The following is a 16,206-nucleotide window of genomic DNA, read 5'->3' on the forward strand; positions in this document are numbered from 1 at the left end:
ACAAAAATAAAAACGCTTTTCTCTTACGGTTTGGCTGACTTTTCCTTTGCCCTGCCAGCGTTTTCCTAAATTATTGTTCACTGTTTGCTCGCCTTGTTGTTTGTGTTTGCGTTTGTCTTTCGGCCATTCTTTATATACAATTTGCATATACACACTATGTAGTATTTTATATAGAGAGAGAGAGACGTCGTTCACAATTTTCATTTAAGCGCGCGCTTCTTATATTTTTGTTTTATTTTCTGGCAACATTTGCATAACGAAGCAGCAACAACAACAACAACAACAGGAACAATCAGCAGCCTGGCCTGACGTCCTGCTGCTGCGCTCAACTTTTAAGTTGGCTTCGAAACGCGTATTTAGGTGGCATTTGCTTTGCCTTCAATTTGTCCAGCGATGCGTGGGCCGGCACGCCCAGAAGCCCAGACGCCCATGCGCCCACCAAACGTCGAGCTCTAATTAATTTCCCCAATAACCGTACAAGCCCCGCTAAAGGTAGCAGCTGTCCACGAGGCCGAGATGTATCTGCATCTGGATCTGGATCTGGATCTTTACGAACTAGCACAGCAATTGTTGTTGAAGCGCCAGGCCGCATAGCTAATGAGCGAGGGCCCCTAGACAGCCAGACAACAGATCGTAGCCCAAAACTGATTGATGTGTGTCAGTCCAAAAAACAACAAAGTCAGAGAGAGAGAGAGAGAGGGGGAGAGAGAGGGAGGGAGAGAACGTGCCCGAAAACCTTTCGAAACACATAATCTTAATGGCTTTCAAATTGTGGCACATTAAGCAGCTGGTAATTGATATACAAACAAAGTGTGACAGAGAAAGGGCGAGGGAGAGGATGAGGCTGCAGAAGGGGAACTGCGGCCATGTCTACATGTGTAACGACAAGCTGCGCGACTGAGAACAACACAGAGACCAAGACAGAGACCGAGAGACACCCAGTGAAACTCGTTCGCAAGTTAATTAAAATTTCAGAAACGTAAATTGAATTACGAACACAAATTGTAAGCGACTCGTCTCCACGCTCAGCCACCAACTGCTCCAGTTACGCGTGAGAATTTCTGCCCACTCTCTGCATACAATTTCAATTCCGACAATCGAAGGGAACGCTGCGACACATTCCCAGGAAGACAGGAAGGCTGCTCAATTGCAGCCAATAATCATAAAATTTAATAAAGGTATTTCGCTTGACCGTTAACGCGCAGCGAGTCTCCCTCTCGCTCCCCCTCTCACCACCTCTCGCTGTGTGGCTAGGACGAGCACTGCTGGCAACAGTGGGTTAATGTATGCAAAACGCATTCAAATTTTATGTATCGCCCGCAACGATCTGCTCTATCCACTTACTACCTCCCAACGGCAACAACAACATAATTCGCTCTGCATTTGGTTGCCTACCTTCCATGTGTTCCATGTGTGCTCTGTGGCTCGCCCCTGCCTCAGTTCGTGGTGCTAGATACACACATATACAGATGTATATGTGTATATTGCATGCTCTATTGGGTTTTGGGCAATGCTCGTATCTATGGCACTTAACGGACGCGGCCTTCTCTGCATGTAAATTGCATAGTTTGGGACACTTTGGGTCAGCTAATGAGGGCGATTTGCAGGCGCTCGTCTGGCATGGGAATGAGCTGAGAAAAAGTCGCGTTTCTTCTACACTCGTCAACATACATAGTATATATGTATATAGAGCAGAACAAGGTCAATGGTATAGTTAACTGATTCAAACATAAATCAAGCCATTAAATTGAAAGCTTTGATAGCTAACTAGGTGTTACAATGTATTGGCAGAGATATGAAGACTTAGGCATACATAATTAAATCTTTATTATAATTATAATTTCTATTGTCACTTTCATATAAAACTGGATCTCTACTATAAGACAGCAGCTCAGTTCCAACTCTTGAAGAATAAAAGCAAACTGTATAAAAATTTACTTTTCCAAAACATTTTACTGCCAGATCCAAATCTTTTTTTTTAATCTTCATGATCTTCTTAGAAATACATATATGATTGTTATTTAGTAACTCCAACTTAATTGATGACTCTCACACTCCGACCAAGAGGGCTATCTAAATTTAGTGACTCGTTTATCTTCGTGCGAAATCTGAAGAGAAACTAAAAACGGAAAGCACTAAAAAATCTCGCATATGCTTAAGCCATTGCGAGTGCCACTCGAGGGTTTACAGACAATTGCACTTTATGAACCGCAAATCGCATCAATTATAAGATGAACTCGCAGTGCTGTGCAAAGTTTTACAACTTGGCAAACAAGTCGACGCTTAAGTTTTGGCAATAAATCAAATTTGCTTCAAGCCATAAAAACGCCACACATTAGCACAACAAAAAGGACGCAGGACAAAGCGCGCTATCCACCTACTCCCCTCTCTCTCCCGCTCACGCTCTCGGATAGTCGTAAATCTGAAAATCACTTGTCGCGATTTGAGCTGCCGTGCTGCTAGCAAGGACTCGGCTCAAGGACTCGCAGAGGCGCATTAAATTTTACGCATTATTAGAAGAAGCCAACACAAAGGATAACAACGAAAAATTAGGCACATTTGCGGCTAAACGCAGGGATGTCAGCCTGTCAAATGTCCTCGACTTGGCCAGGGGTAGGGCCAGCAGTAGGGGTAGTGCCAGCAGCAGGGGCAGAGCCAGGGAGCCGGGGTTGGTTTAGAGTTTAGCGCTCGTCGCATCATTCCACTTCATTGGCGGCTTTTGTAACATTTGTTTGTGACGTTAATTTATACAATAATTGTGACAAGGACCAAGGACCAAGGACCAAGCACCATTTAGCCATGGACAACGCCGCATGCGCTGCCCCAAAAGGAAACTTCCGCTCCCGACTCCAACTCCGCTGACTCGGCTAGTTAATATAGAAACGCGAGCCGACATTTGACTAAGGTTTTTAATACGCATCTCTTCATCCGGACATTGGCCATTAGCCAGCGCTGTCTGACGTCACGTTTTTAATGGAATTTTTATGTATTTGTTGTGTGCAGCTTTTACATGCGAATCAGGCTTGGAATTTCACAAAATTTATTCTAAATTATATTCATATAAATGTTAAAAAAGTTGCACGGCCTGCACACACACGCACACACGTGTGACACATGAATATTGAAAGTGTGTGTGTGTGTGTGTATGCCTAACACACACTCCATTGCCAGTCTGTGCTTTGCCATCTCCAACTTTCATTACGAAACGCATCTCATATGAGAAAGTTTTGCGGCCCAGCGACAAGCGTCCAGCCCCTCAGACCCGGCCCATTTCTGCAGCTGCCACATCCACCTGAGACAGACAGGTGTTAAAAGCCAGGGGTCTGCATATATTAATATCCCAAATGCGAATGTTCCGGCACAGGTAGCTTAGCAAAAGAGAACAGAAAAAAAATAAATAAAAAACGAAAGAAAAACATTAAAATTTTCATGAAAAATGTCATCAACAAAAGTTTGAAATGCAAATAATTTTGTTGTTGTAGTTGTAGTTGTTGCTGCTGCTGCTGTTGCTGTTGAGTGCTCTTCGGGCGGACAAAGAATGTCTCTGCGGCAGACACACATCAACACACACACACACACGCACACACACACAGTAGTGTGATATATCCATTTGATATGCTTAGCAACTGCGTGAGGAATGGAATATATAAAAAAAATAAGCGTAGCTTGCTTTTTGGGGCTACGTTTTTGGCACACACATCACGAACGAGGCGATGAAGCCATCAGGCATCAGGCAACGGGCCCAGCGGCATTAGAATGCATTTAGAAACGCATTTATCATCACGTCGGGATTTGTATTTGGCTCAGAGCAGGAAACCACATTGCAAACGCCAGGCACAATCAGCGGGCAAATCCGCAGCAGCTGATCGATTATGATTGATGTGTGCTATAAAAAGTGGCAGATAAAAGATATATATGATAAACCATATATATGATAAACCAATTGCAATTAAAATTTAAATATAGATAAGCGCGCGGGCGTGGCTCTACGTGATTTCATTAGCAAATCACAGAGAAATCAAATCAAAGCCAAAGCCAAAGCTACAGCTCTGGAGCTGGTGCTCGCTCCACTGCAGCAATGCTGCGAGGGTGTCTGCTTGGCTGCATGGCTGCCTGGCAGCCTGGCTGTCTTGTCCTTATGGGCGCACTCAACGCTCAGCACTTGGCTGCACTCAAGTGTCGCGACGTCGCCATTAAGGCATTCGCCACGCTCAATTCGCAACATGGACACACGGAGTCCGCATCAGCAGCAGAGCCAGCTCATACGAGTCGCGACAACAGTTATAATATAAAAATGGCGTCTTAAGTCAGTTGGCTGACGCCCCCAACTGGGCGAGCAAGTCATTAACTCGGCTCAAGAGCTTTTATCTCGCCACTTGAACGCATCTTAGCCTACCCCTGCTCGAGCACAACAGCCTCCCATCCGCCCGATTTCCCCCACCCTGCTGCTCTCTTCCACTAACTGTCATTGGCAGTCGCCATTTTCTACTGCTCGCTCTCTCTTTCTCTGTCTGTCTGTATCTGTTTCTCTATATTTTCTGTTAATTTCCATGGCGCAATTACACGCAACTGATAAACACACAAATTGCACCCAGATTAAAAAGCAAACGGGAACAAGTTTTATGGCTCGCCCGTCGCGCTGAACCGACTCGACCGACTGACTGGAGCCGACATAAAAATTAAATAATTTCACTACAATTGTCTAGCTACAAAGAAAAAAACAACAGAATTATCTAAATGAAAGATTGCACTGAACCATCTGAAGACATTCAATGGAGTTTGTTTGCAGCTGCTGAGAGTAGAGCAAGAGATACAAAGAGAACTGCAATTTATTGTATTTTAATAGTATATTACTAGACAGAATTCTTGGAAATCGATAATCTGATTGTAATAGAATAGTCGACAGTCTCCATATATATAATATTCTACTAATATCAGATTTTTGATTTTAGGAAATGCTGTCCAGTAATATTTTTCCTGAATCAAACATTCCCCAAATGAAATTCATCTGCTGCATTATTATATGTTATATAGAAGTTGATTTTGAATAAGCAAAATTCTTCTCAAATTTGTAACTATATACATAATATTGTAGATGGAGAAAAAGAAATCGAATAAGATTTGTCAGGGAAAGAATCTTCTGTTCACAATCTATATAAGATTTTTCAATTAAGTTTTCATACAAGAATCAAAGACCGCTAGAAAAACTGATGTATAAGGGAAATATAATACATTTTTCTATTAAAATACTTCAAGAATTTCCTTCCACTCCACTCTATAGAGCACTCAAGTTTCGACTCTGATTGCCTTTCAATGATTTCCCATTTGATTGCTGAGTTGTCAAGAATTTTGCGCGCATTTTACGAGCGCTATAAAAGCAGCAGAACGACATATGTAAGCTGGATATCAAAAAGTCAGATTGTATAAATTGGAAATCGTGGATAAATCTATTAACTAATTAAAATAGTTGCAGAACATAAAATCGAATGGCGCACATGCAGCAATCAATTAATTCTGTGCGTGGGCGTCGCTGGACAAGCGTGTATCAATTATTTTAATGACGCCCTGGCCAAGGGGGCGACAGAGCTGATGGTCACTGTCTGTTGCTCACATTAGGATGCACCCCTGTGCAGTGGTCAGACAATTGACAGTTTATCAGCTAAGAGAGGGGAGGGGAGGGGGGTAGCTGTTCAATGAGGCGTTGAGGTGCGGATTTGTATATCGAGCTGAACGGAAAGTCAACCCTCGAATGCGATTTTAAACAATTTGAACAATTTGTTAAGCAATTTGCGGTTGACGCCTCGCACACCAATAACAACAATAAATTAGTTCGATTTCGGGGTGCCACACCCACGCGAGGGGAGTTCATACAATTAAAATGGATTCGACATTCTGTTAACACTAATGAGCCACGTTCCCAAGTGCGCATATGTGCGCGATTTATTGGCAATTTAATTGGAAAATTCATCAAGTCTTAATTGCTCATTAGGAAGTGTCGACTTGACTTGACTTTTGCATTTTACTTGCATTCGAGATTTGTTGCCAAATGCTGCAAGACAATGCAAATTTTGCGCAATGCCAAAACTTAAATCTCCACAGTCGCAGCCGCAGCCTCAGCTCTCTCAAGATACGCGACCACAAGCTGCTCCCCAGCCACGCTTATCTCGGCGAGGAGTGACATGGCCGCAGGAATTAATGCAGTTCTTCGTCCGATTTGCATAATCGCTGTCAACTCAACCCAAAGCCAAAAAAGTCGCACGGCCCCGGCCCAGGCCCCGGCCGTAGTCATGGCTCACTCACTCATGCAATTGACACACATCATTTCACGCACTGACGCCTTTCAATAAACCAAATTTATCACAAGCGCACAATCTAACTAGTAGCTGAAAGACAGAAAGAGAGAGAGGGGGAGAGTGGGAGAATCAACAATTTAAAATCCTTGAACATATTTGGGAAACGACAATTGGGACACGGGACACACGCGCCCGCTACCAAAGCAGATACAAGTGTAATCAGTCAAGCGTTTTGTCAGCCATACACAGAGTGACATCATCATCATCATCATCATCGTCATCGTCATCGCCATCGCCATCCTCTGGCTGAGCCAAGGACCTTGTCAGGAATCTGCATATCAAAAAACCCAAACAGAAAGGCGAAAAAAACTCGAGCCCTTACCCCAAATTGCTGCGATGAGTTCGCTTCGTGTCGCACTCTGAAAAGGGTTGCTGATTAGAGACCGTTCAGGGTAGGGTTCGTGAACCATGAATGAATGGATGATGGCTCGGTTTGCGGTTCGCCTGCCACGCCAAGGTGCGACACCCACCACAGCAGCAGTAGCAGCAGTAGCATCAGCCAAGCCAGCCAAACCAACTGCAATCCGTTCTGAAATTATCCACACTAATTCCAGAAGCCTCAACGCAGTTATTTTGTAAATCTCGACGCATTCTGTTGATGTTTTTAATTAATTTTCAACGCCAGCGCTGACAGCTCTTTCTCTCTTTGCGTTTGGGTAGGGTTTGGATTTGGGTTTGGGTTAGGGTTTGGGCTCGGAATTCTCCATTTCGCTTGAATTTTTTGATATGATAAACATGTTGAGGTGTTGATTTCTGATCCGCATTAATTTGTCAATCGCAAGTCGTGCGTTTTGCCACTTCTCTTTCCTGGAGTGAGCTAATCCGATTCCTGTTTGATGGGTTCATCGTGGCTTCAGATGACATCAATAATTTAATGTAAATTGCAAGAAATTCCTGATTAGATTCGATAAGATGAAAATATACAACAATTCCTTAAACATTTTTGTAAATTTATTACGTCTGAATTTGAAACATTTCAAACTTTAAGCGAATGTATCTCGATCACTTCCCAAAGTATTTCTGCCAGTTTACTAAGACTCGACGAGTCGAGGCCCGAATGGGACTTATTAATAAGGCCAGTGGACGACTCCTGCTGCTTGGCGGAGCTCAATCAACATTGCATTGATTCATAAGCCTCATTACGACACCCAGCACAGCACAGGCAGTTGATATGCTGGCCAGGGCGTCTGTTCCTGCACCCGCAGCTGGCCATACCCGAGATGTTTTCATCATGAGCTGCTAGCCGCAAACGGCCAACTGACGATTGCAACTACAACTACAACTTGTTGTTGTTGTTGCTGTTTTTGTTGTGGCCTGCCGGCCATTCTGCACATTCACAAAATTGATTTCATTCACAACATGCCACGTTTGCCTCATTAAATCATCACTCAGAAGCTATCAATGTTCGATTTGCCATTGGCCAACATATGCTTCCAGCTGCCTGGTTGATATTCATGTAAAAATCGCTTTAAGCGCACAAAAATGCAAGTTGCTCGACAGGAGGCGGGAGACGGGAGACGGGAGACGAGTGGCGTGAGGAGAGAAGGGCTCCAGTGAAGCAAATTAATTATGAATCAGAGAACAATGTAATTACATGAAATCCGATCGATGAACATGGGGCCCACTGGCACAAAAGGCAGTGAAAAACGCTCGGCCAGAAAATGCAATTGACATTTTTACAACGTTGTTGTTACAAAGGAACGCCAACCATGTCGCCTGGCAGCCAAGAACAGCAGGGAAAGTTGCTTGAGAAACATGACAAATATCTGTGACAATCGACTGATTGTTGGGTGCCAGCATCAGCTGCAGTTTCAGCTGCAGCTTCAGCTTCAGTTTCAGCAGCGAACTGCAGCCATGTGGATCCATGGAACCCGTTTGCGCACGCGTGAATGCCGCTGAGCCAGCGGGAATTGTTTAATGGCGCTAAACGGCCTGTTGTGCCAGCGGATGCAGTTCGCTCCAAAAAGTGCTCCCCAGCCCGCTGCCCGCTGCCCGCTGCCCCCTGCCCGCTGACTGCCAACTGCCAACTGCCAACTGCCAACTGCTGACTGCTGTACTAATAGTTAAAGATAAATATCGCAGCGGGTTGGCAGTGTAGCTTTAAGGCCAAAACCAGCCGACGGACTACGCCTACATTCTGTCTAAAAGCAAACCCAACATCTGCAGGGGCCTTGCCAAACAACAGAGCGAAAAAAAAAAAATTGAATTGACTACAAAGCAGCTCCGCCTTTTTCGCATTAGTTGGAGCATATAAAAAGGAAAACAGAAAGCCCTAAAAAAATACAAAAGCAAAGGGTTGTGTACGCAAAATGTGAGACTAAAGTCAGCTAAATGTGGCCAAAATATTTAAAGTTATTTTTACTTACATTTTCATGAAAAGTTCATTTCAATACATATAAAAATACAAAATAAAATATAAAAATTTTTTACTTGTTTCAAATTTAGTTAAAAATTGTTTCAACAAAGTTTCCTTAAAGCTTATATTTTTATATATATACAATTTTATTCGTATTTATTTTGTTCTTTGCATTGGCAACTGCGCATGGAAAGTTTTTTGCATTAGAGCTCCTCCTATTTTGAACGCGCGAATGGCAAAGCGCACACTACTCACACAGCGAGACAGTTGCCCTTACTCACACACATACAGACGCACACAGACTCACACAGGCAGAGACCGAGTAGGAGCTCTCTCACATACGGCAGCTGGCGCAGCTTCGACTATTTTCGTAGCATACTTTTAGGTGGTGGCTGCATCTTCGTACGAGCGGCAGTGTCGCTGCTTATATACCCGCCACTAATACATACGAACTATGTGTATATATTCATTTATACCCTGACTGTCACTGCAGCGGCACGCCCACCGACTGCCGCCCATCGGCCACCTGCCCGCCTGCCCACCTGCCCAGCTGCCCACACGTAAATTTCAATTTGTCTGCAGCTTGGAAATTGCTTTTTTGTGCATTTTGTCAAATGAATTTTCCACGTCTCTCACAGGACTTATTTGGAATTTGTTTGCAGCATCTCTTTGCTTGATTTATACGCATTATGTTTACTTTTTTTTCTGCTCTTTTTTTCTCATTTCTTCTTTTTTGTCATCTTCTTTTACGGCGCTGCTGAAATTCTTATCTCGTCGTCAACTAATTTTGTGATTGCACGCTGCGAGCCAGCGAGCTAAAAGACAGAAACGCTCTGAATTTAAATTGGATTTTTGCGCACATTAAAATGCATTTTACATGGTGTTAGTTATGAATGCGAATATGAGAAAATAACGAAGCCCCAGCCAAGCCAGCCCCAACGTTGGTGCTCGCCCTCAAGTGGGCCAACAAATAGCCAGACCTGGCCCGAAATACACTAAATGTTTACGTTTCCTGAGCGTTGGCAAACATTTAGCAATGTTTCCACAATTCGCAAATAATTGCCGACATACCAAGAGTGAATGGAGCCATAAAACGAGGCCCTGCCCGGGTCAGCTGACGTGACGCCTGGCCACAAAATGCACAGCCAGCAAAATAAAAGGAAAACAACACAAAATAAGCTGAAAAAATGACCAATGTAACGAAATACTCGTTACGTGGCCATAACACAGAACATGGCTAATTCTTGCATGACAATTTCACATTCATAACCCTTTTGTCCACGCTGTCCGCTTTTGGCTGGCTGCCAGTCTTCCGACCCATAATTATGCTCTCCCTATAGACCTCAACAGCGCTGGGGCATTGCGACCTGATCAAGGCGTTTGCCAAGCCAACATCTCTGATCTATTTATCTAACTATAGAACTTGCTTTTTCCTATAATCCTAATAAATCCACTCTCTATATGTTTCTCTCACAATCGTGCTCTCTGTTTTTATCCCTTTCTATTTCATTCTTCCTCTTACATTCTCTTCATTTTTGTATCTTTCCATATCTACCTCTGTTTCTCTCCCGCTCTCTCTACATATATATCTCTCTCATTCTCTCCCTCTATAACTCTCTATCTGTCTCTTTCTCGCTTTATTTATACATCTCCCATTCTCTCTCTAACTCTCTCTATATTCCCCTCATTATATCTATCTATATCTATATCTCCCCATTTCTATCTCAATCTCTCCATCTATCTGTCTCTCTCACTCTCTCACACACACTCTCTATCTATTTATCTTTCCCATTCTCTCTCTATCTCTATCTTTCCTTCTCTCTCTCTATCTCTCTCTCTCTCTCTGTCTCCCAACCTTCTCTTCCTTTTCGTCTCTCTCTCTGTCTCTCTGTCTTTTTATTCTCTATCTCTATTAAATTTTACTGAATTAAGCACTGCTCTACACAGAATCTACTAGTCGAGCATTCCCCACTAAAATATGCCTAGACATTTTTTATATATATGCTGCGCGGCTTTTTTTGTAAGCCGCGATTTGCGATTGTTCTTTTCAAGCGTTCTGTTAATTGTTAATTTTTATGGTCTGGCAATTGCCGCAGCAACAACAACAACGACAACAACAAACACAGCGACAACAATCAGATGAGACAGACAACGAGAACCAGTGAAAATGAAGAAATTAAAGTGCCCCAGAGAGGCAAAGGCAAAGACTGGGCTGGGACTGGAGCTGGTTTTGGGGCTGGCCAGCGCAACTAGAGGCAACTAGAAGTGGCAGCGCCTATAAAAACAATTTAGCCAGGCTATAAAATACCGAAAATAGCTTCAAAATTGAATTTCCAAGATGCGTGCAGCGTTTTATTGATAGCCAGATAGAGATACTTAGGCACACACATACATATAGTATCTATCTGCGTGTGTGTGTGTGTATGGGAATTGGGTTCTTTAGCGATTGCCTGCCAACACCCACAGCAACACGAAACATCAAAGCCCAAACCAGTCAGCGAGCCCATTAAAGGCGATTCGCTTCTTTTTTTTAAATATATTTATTTTGATACTCTGATACTCGGGCAACCCTTTCACGCACTTACGCAGCCAAAGCAAATATTGAGTGCGAATGGGGGTGGGGGGTTGGCTTGGGGTGGTGTGGTGTGGGAGAGAGTATTTCAATTTTAAAGTAAATATTTGCCTCCAGGGTGCTTTAGATATTTATTACCTTTTTTTGGAAAGAACTGCTCGCCGGACATCGATAGGGCACTGGTCAGTAGTGGACATTAGCCAAAAGCAATTTAGGGCCATAAATTTGCGACTTTCGAGTGGTGGCAAATGGCGTTAAATGCGACTGTCAATTGGCAACTGCCACTGCCACGGCCAAGGCAAATGCAAACAAATTACAATTATGCTAGAGTCCCCGAGTCCACCATAATGGTCTAATAGCCGACAATCCCCATGAATAGACAGCTGACAAATGATGCCGGAGCTGGGCGACATTAAGCGATTAACTCGTTCCTCGAAGCCCTGAGAGTCGGAGCTGGCGAAGAGGCAGGTGGAACTTAACATATTGTTAACGTGGGCAAGCGAATGTCTTAAGGGGATTTCAATGTCCTTGCCTGATGATGCGTTCGCTGCGCTCTCTCTCTCTCTGCTCTCTGCTCCCTGCGCTCTCTGCCCCTGTCGGCCGGCCAATGACATGCAAATATATGCAGATCTGCGCTTTTGTCATGTCAACGCAGGCAAATCGAGAGGTAACCCAAAAAATTTTCTAACCAACTTAACTTGTCGATTTTATTTTTCTCTCTTCGCATTCTTCGGCTGTATAAATTGTACTCCTTTTTGGATATTTGCTTAAATCTGCGCGCATGTTTTCTGTGGTAAATAAAAAATGCAAAATAAATGCGTAAATCTCTGGAAACTGGAGGAAAGGTCGGGGCCCACTGAGCACAGCAGCATGGTAAATGTGTCTGCAAACTTTTTGCAGGTGCCATCCGTATCTTTTGTGTGTCTGGCCGATTTCAGATTTCAGTTTCAATGCAGACGAGCACAACAACAACAGAAACAACAACAACAAAGACGACAACGACAATGTTGGCAACAACAAGCAGAGACAGTTCATCAACTTGACTTGTGATTTCCGGTTTTTTCCTTTCATTCTTTTTAGACTCATTCACGAAAGTGAAATGAGTATATTGGTTTTGTGCAATGTCCGTCTTGCTGTCCGTCCGTCTGTCCGTCTGTCCGTCTGTCCGTCTGTCCGTCTGTCCGTATGAACGCAATCTATTTCGGCGCTATTGAAGCTAGAGACTTGAAATTTGGAACATATACTCGTGTATATCTCCGATTTATAAAGTGTTAAAATTTTCCCGATCCGCCCACTAGGGGCGTGGCAAATCGGAAAATGCATTTTCCGATATACCAGAAATCATGTTTGTTGAAGAGCTAGAAAGCTGAAATTTGGTATGTAGGTCCGCGCCAACCACCCAAGATCACAAGCTATGGCGGATATATCTCCGCCCATTAGGGGCGTGGCAAATCGGACAAAACTGTATCTCCTAAAGTTATAAACCTAGAATGCTGAAATTTTGCACGTAAGCTAATGTTTTAATTCTATGAAGATGGGTGAAAAAATTATATATCTATGTCCCTTAGGGGCGTGGCAAATCGGACCTGAAGATATAGTGATTTTTCGAATTCTGCTATATGTTAGGCACTATTGATGCTAGAGATCTGAAATTTGGTATATATACGCGGGTTGATCACCCAAGTCCAACGAGCTATGGTAGATATATGTCTGCCCATAGGGGGCGTGGCAAACCGCAAAAGTTTATATCTCCTACAATTTAAGAGCTAGAAGCTTCAAATTTGGATAGTTAAGTTACTGGTAGCCTCCTCTATCGATGCCCCAAAAATAATTTTTAAGCCTCTTTAGGGGCGTGGCATATCGAAAAATACCCTGTAATTTTCACATTTTTTGAGCGTAAGAATTCAAATTTTGCATTTAGGTAACCGGTTACTCGTTCTAAGAACTGGCTAAAATTGAGGAGTCGACGGCCACTAGGGGCGTGGCAATCGGCATTTACAGTGCCCGTATCGCGACATTTATATGCGTCAGCCATCTATTTATGCATTTGTACATATAAATAAGCTTAATAGATATTCATAATACAAAAGGAAACATTTTTATGAATTTAAAAAAATTTAAAAGAAGCTAAAATAACAAAAATTTGCAATTTACAAAAAAGTGTTTTCCGCGGGATTTGAACTCGCACCCAACCCAAACAGCATGTTTGTCAAAATAGCTAAAATTATGGTCGTCGGCGCTTCAGCCTACAGCACCACCGCGTCGTTTCGATCAATAGAAGTTAAAACGAAATCACATTATTGTTATGACGCCACATAGCAAAGAAAAGCCAGAGTGGTGGCTGGAAATTCAAAAACAATGCAAAGACAAATCAATCGCGACGAGATTCTTAGAATATGCTAGAGTACGCATTTATGTGTGCATACATACACACATACAAATGAGCGCGTGTATAAGGCTGGAATGCTTGATGCTATGCGTGCAGACTTACATATATACATATGTATGTATTTGCATATATGTATTTGAGGGCTATTTAAGAAGAAACAAATTTAAACTTATAAAATTATTCGACTAAGAAAATGAAAAGTATTAAGTGCCATTCAGTCAAGCTCGCACCTTCCCAATAAAATATCTATTTTATAAAAAACGAAAAATGTATGAAAAAAAAAAAAAAAACATAGTAGAGGTTCGAACCTCCCTACTCTAACGTTACTTGCGCCGCCCTTAGCACCCGCGCCATTGCTTTGCTCGAGCACTCAGCTGCTAAAATAGAATAGCTTAATAAGAGAGCGTCATCAGACAAAACTACAGTAACGGCTAGAAAGTCCAGAAATCAATCGAAATTCTAAGAATGTGAGAAAAGGCGCGCTTCTGTCTGTACGCATAGAATAGACGATGAGTGTGTGCACATGTATAGTAAAATCGCGCTGATCTGCTGCTAGCTTGAAGCCGGTATCCAATATATGGATATAAATACATGTATATTATTAAAAGTCAAAATTGTATAAATTATATACATATGCATGTAATTTGAATGCAATTATGCAATGATCATAGCAATAGCTATCGATGATTTTCCCATTTTAAATGGGATCATGCCCTGTTTTTTGTTGCGCACTAGACTTGAAAATTGCACTATATACTCTGGTTGACAGCGTTTGGGCTGTGAATGAGTCTTCTGCAATCGGTATCGCCCGACTGCAACGTTCTTACTTGTTTTTTTTTGTTCCTCGTTACTTACTTTAAAAGCGGATTAGGCGAAGACAACGCCCACGGTGGCATGGGGCTGGCAAAGGCTTAACGTGCATGTCTGATAGTTGACTTGGGTATGTATGCAAAGCCCATAAGGCATGGAACAGACTGGAAATGCTAAGGCGGTAGGGCTAGTGAGAAGTGCATAGAGAGGCGAATGAAATACGAAGGCAATAATTAATGACAGCTACGGCTGGTTGGGCATGAAATATAAGAATACTTAAGGGAGCAAATGTATATGATATAAAAGAAAAGCTCAATGTCATACTTCCATTAAAATAATATCATATAATAAGAAACTAGTCCTAGCGTGAGGTGAAAGCACATCTAGAAAACACTTATATGATGCAGCTAAGTGAGAAGCGCATAGAGAGGCAAACATGAATAAAAAAATAAATACGCAAATAAATATGAGTAAACATATGTTATTTAGTATGAAAAATTAAAAAAAAAAAAATATTTAAGAAATTAAAATAATTTACTATTAATAAAAATAAAAAATACTTTTCAGAAAATGAAATTCTTGTGTAAAAAAATGATAATAAATTATATCAGTATATTAAATAGGTGGATTAAATTTGTAACAATGCTTAAAATATGTTATGTAGTCAAAAAGTTACTCATCATTGAATTCGGCTGGGAACAATGCAAATACATCCTTTGATCCATATATTAGGTAACTCACTCGCCCGTTTTTTACAATTGAGAAATTCTTGGCAAAAAATGAAGAGGAGAGCTCTGTACATGCCAAGCTCAACAGCTGGCGCAGCTTGTTTGGAATTCTCACATCGTGAACCGTGTTTAGAAGAGCCCACCAACGCCCACCCAGTGCCGAGAGGCAAGGTGTGTGCCACACCCACCACCTACCACCCATCACTCTGTATGGATGGAGTTGGCATATGCGTGGCACGACGATGCAGCAAAAACAAATTTCGAGCGTAGAAAAAATAAAGCGAAAATGTTTTAACGCTTCGCCGCGTAATGACAACAAACAAATCGCTTCATTTAACAAATAATAGCTGCCAGCAGCGACGCCAAAGAACAAACAGCAGCTACAACAAAAGCAACAACAACAACAACAACAGACAGTGAAAACAATTTACGGCACAAAGAATTTTCAACTGAAAAAATAATCGCTTATTGAACACGTCGCCGACGCTGAAATACACAAAAGAAGCACACGGCCCACATGCCACGCCCACAAACCGAGTGGCACTTGTGTCAGACGTCGCGTCGTATGAGCTTTAGATCACACGAGCGTGCATATTTGGCAATTAAATGCGAAATACCAACGATGGGCAGCCAACAGGTGAACATTAATTATGCCACGCCCATAGCAAAGGTAGAGTCGTGGCGAGGGCGTGCACAATGCATGAGCATTTTGCTGCAACTAGAATGAGAATGAGAATGTAGCTGCCGCAGCCATAACATGGCCCTAATTAACAACAAGGCGGCTTACAATAGCCAAACTGTAATTATCAAGATAATAACCACAATTCGTTTATGAGGAATGGCCACAAAGCACGCAGACTAAACACACACACACGCAGAAGAGGTGAGACAGAAGCTTAAGCAATTATCCAATTGCCGTGCAAGATAAAGTTTAATGAATTTTTCAAATTTATTTAGCTATGTCCAAAGCACTAAATACACCCATTTATTATTGTATT

The 16,206-nt window shown here is 42.3% G+C and overlaps 1 long non-coding RNA gene across 1 annotated transcript; it reads right to left on the reverse strand.

Annotated features, from left to right (window-relative positions):
• Positions 1 to 5,890: 5,890 nt before the first annotated feature.
• LOC149269066 (uncharacterized) lies at positions 5,891 to 15,519 on the reverse strand. The gene is made up of 2 exons (XR_016269658.1): positions 6,676 to 15,519; positions 5,891 to 6,383 (listed from the first exon to the last, which is right to left on the reverse strand). It is a non-coding gene; the product is annotated as an uncharacterized LOC149269066 (long non-coding RNA).
• Positions 15,520 to 16,206: the final 687 nt, after the last annotated feature.

The sequence above is a fragment of the Drosophila arizonae genome, chromosome 4 (assembly GCF_054131065.1).
Source record: "Drosophila arizonae isolate 15081-1271.41 chromosome 4, UAZ_ARI_1.0, whole genome shotgun sequence".
Lineage (NCBI taxonomy): Eukaryota > Metazoa > Arthropoda > Insecta > Diptera > Drosophilidae > Drosophila > Drosophila arizonae.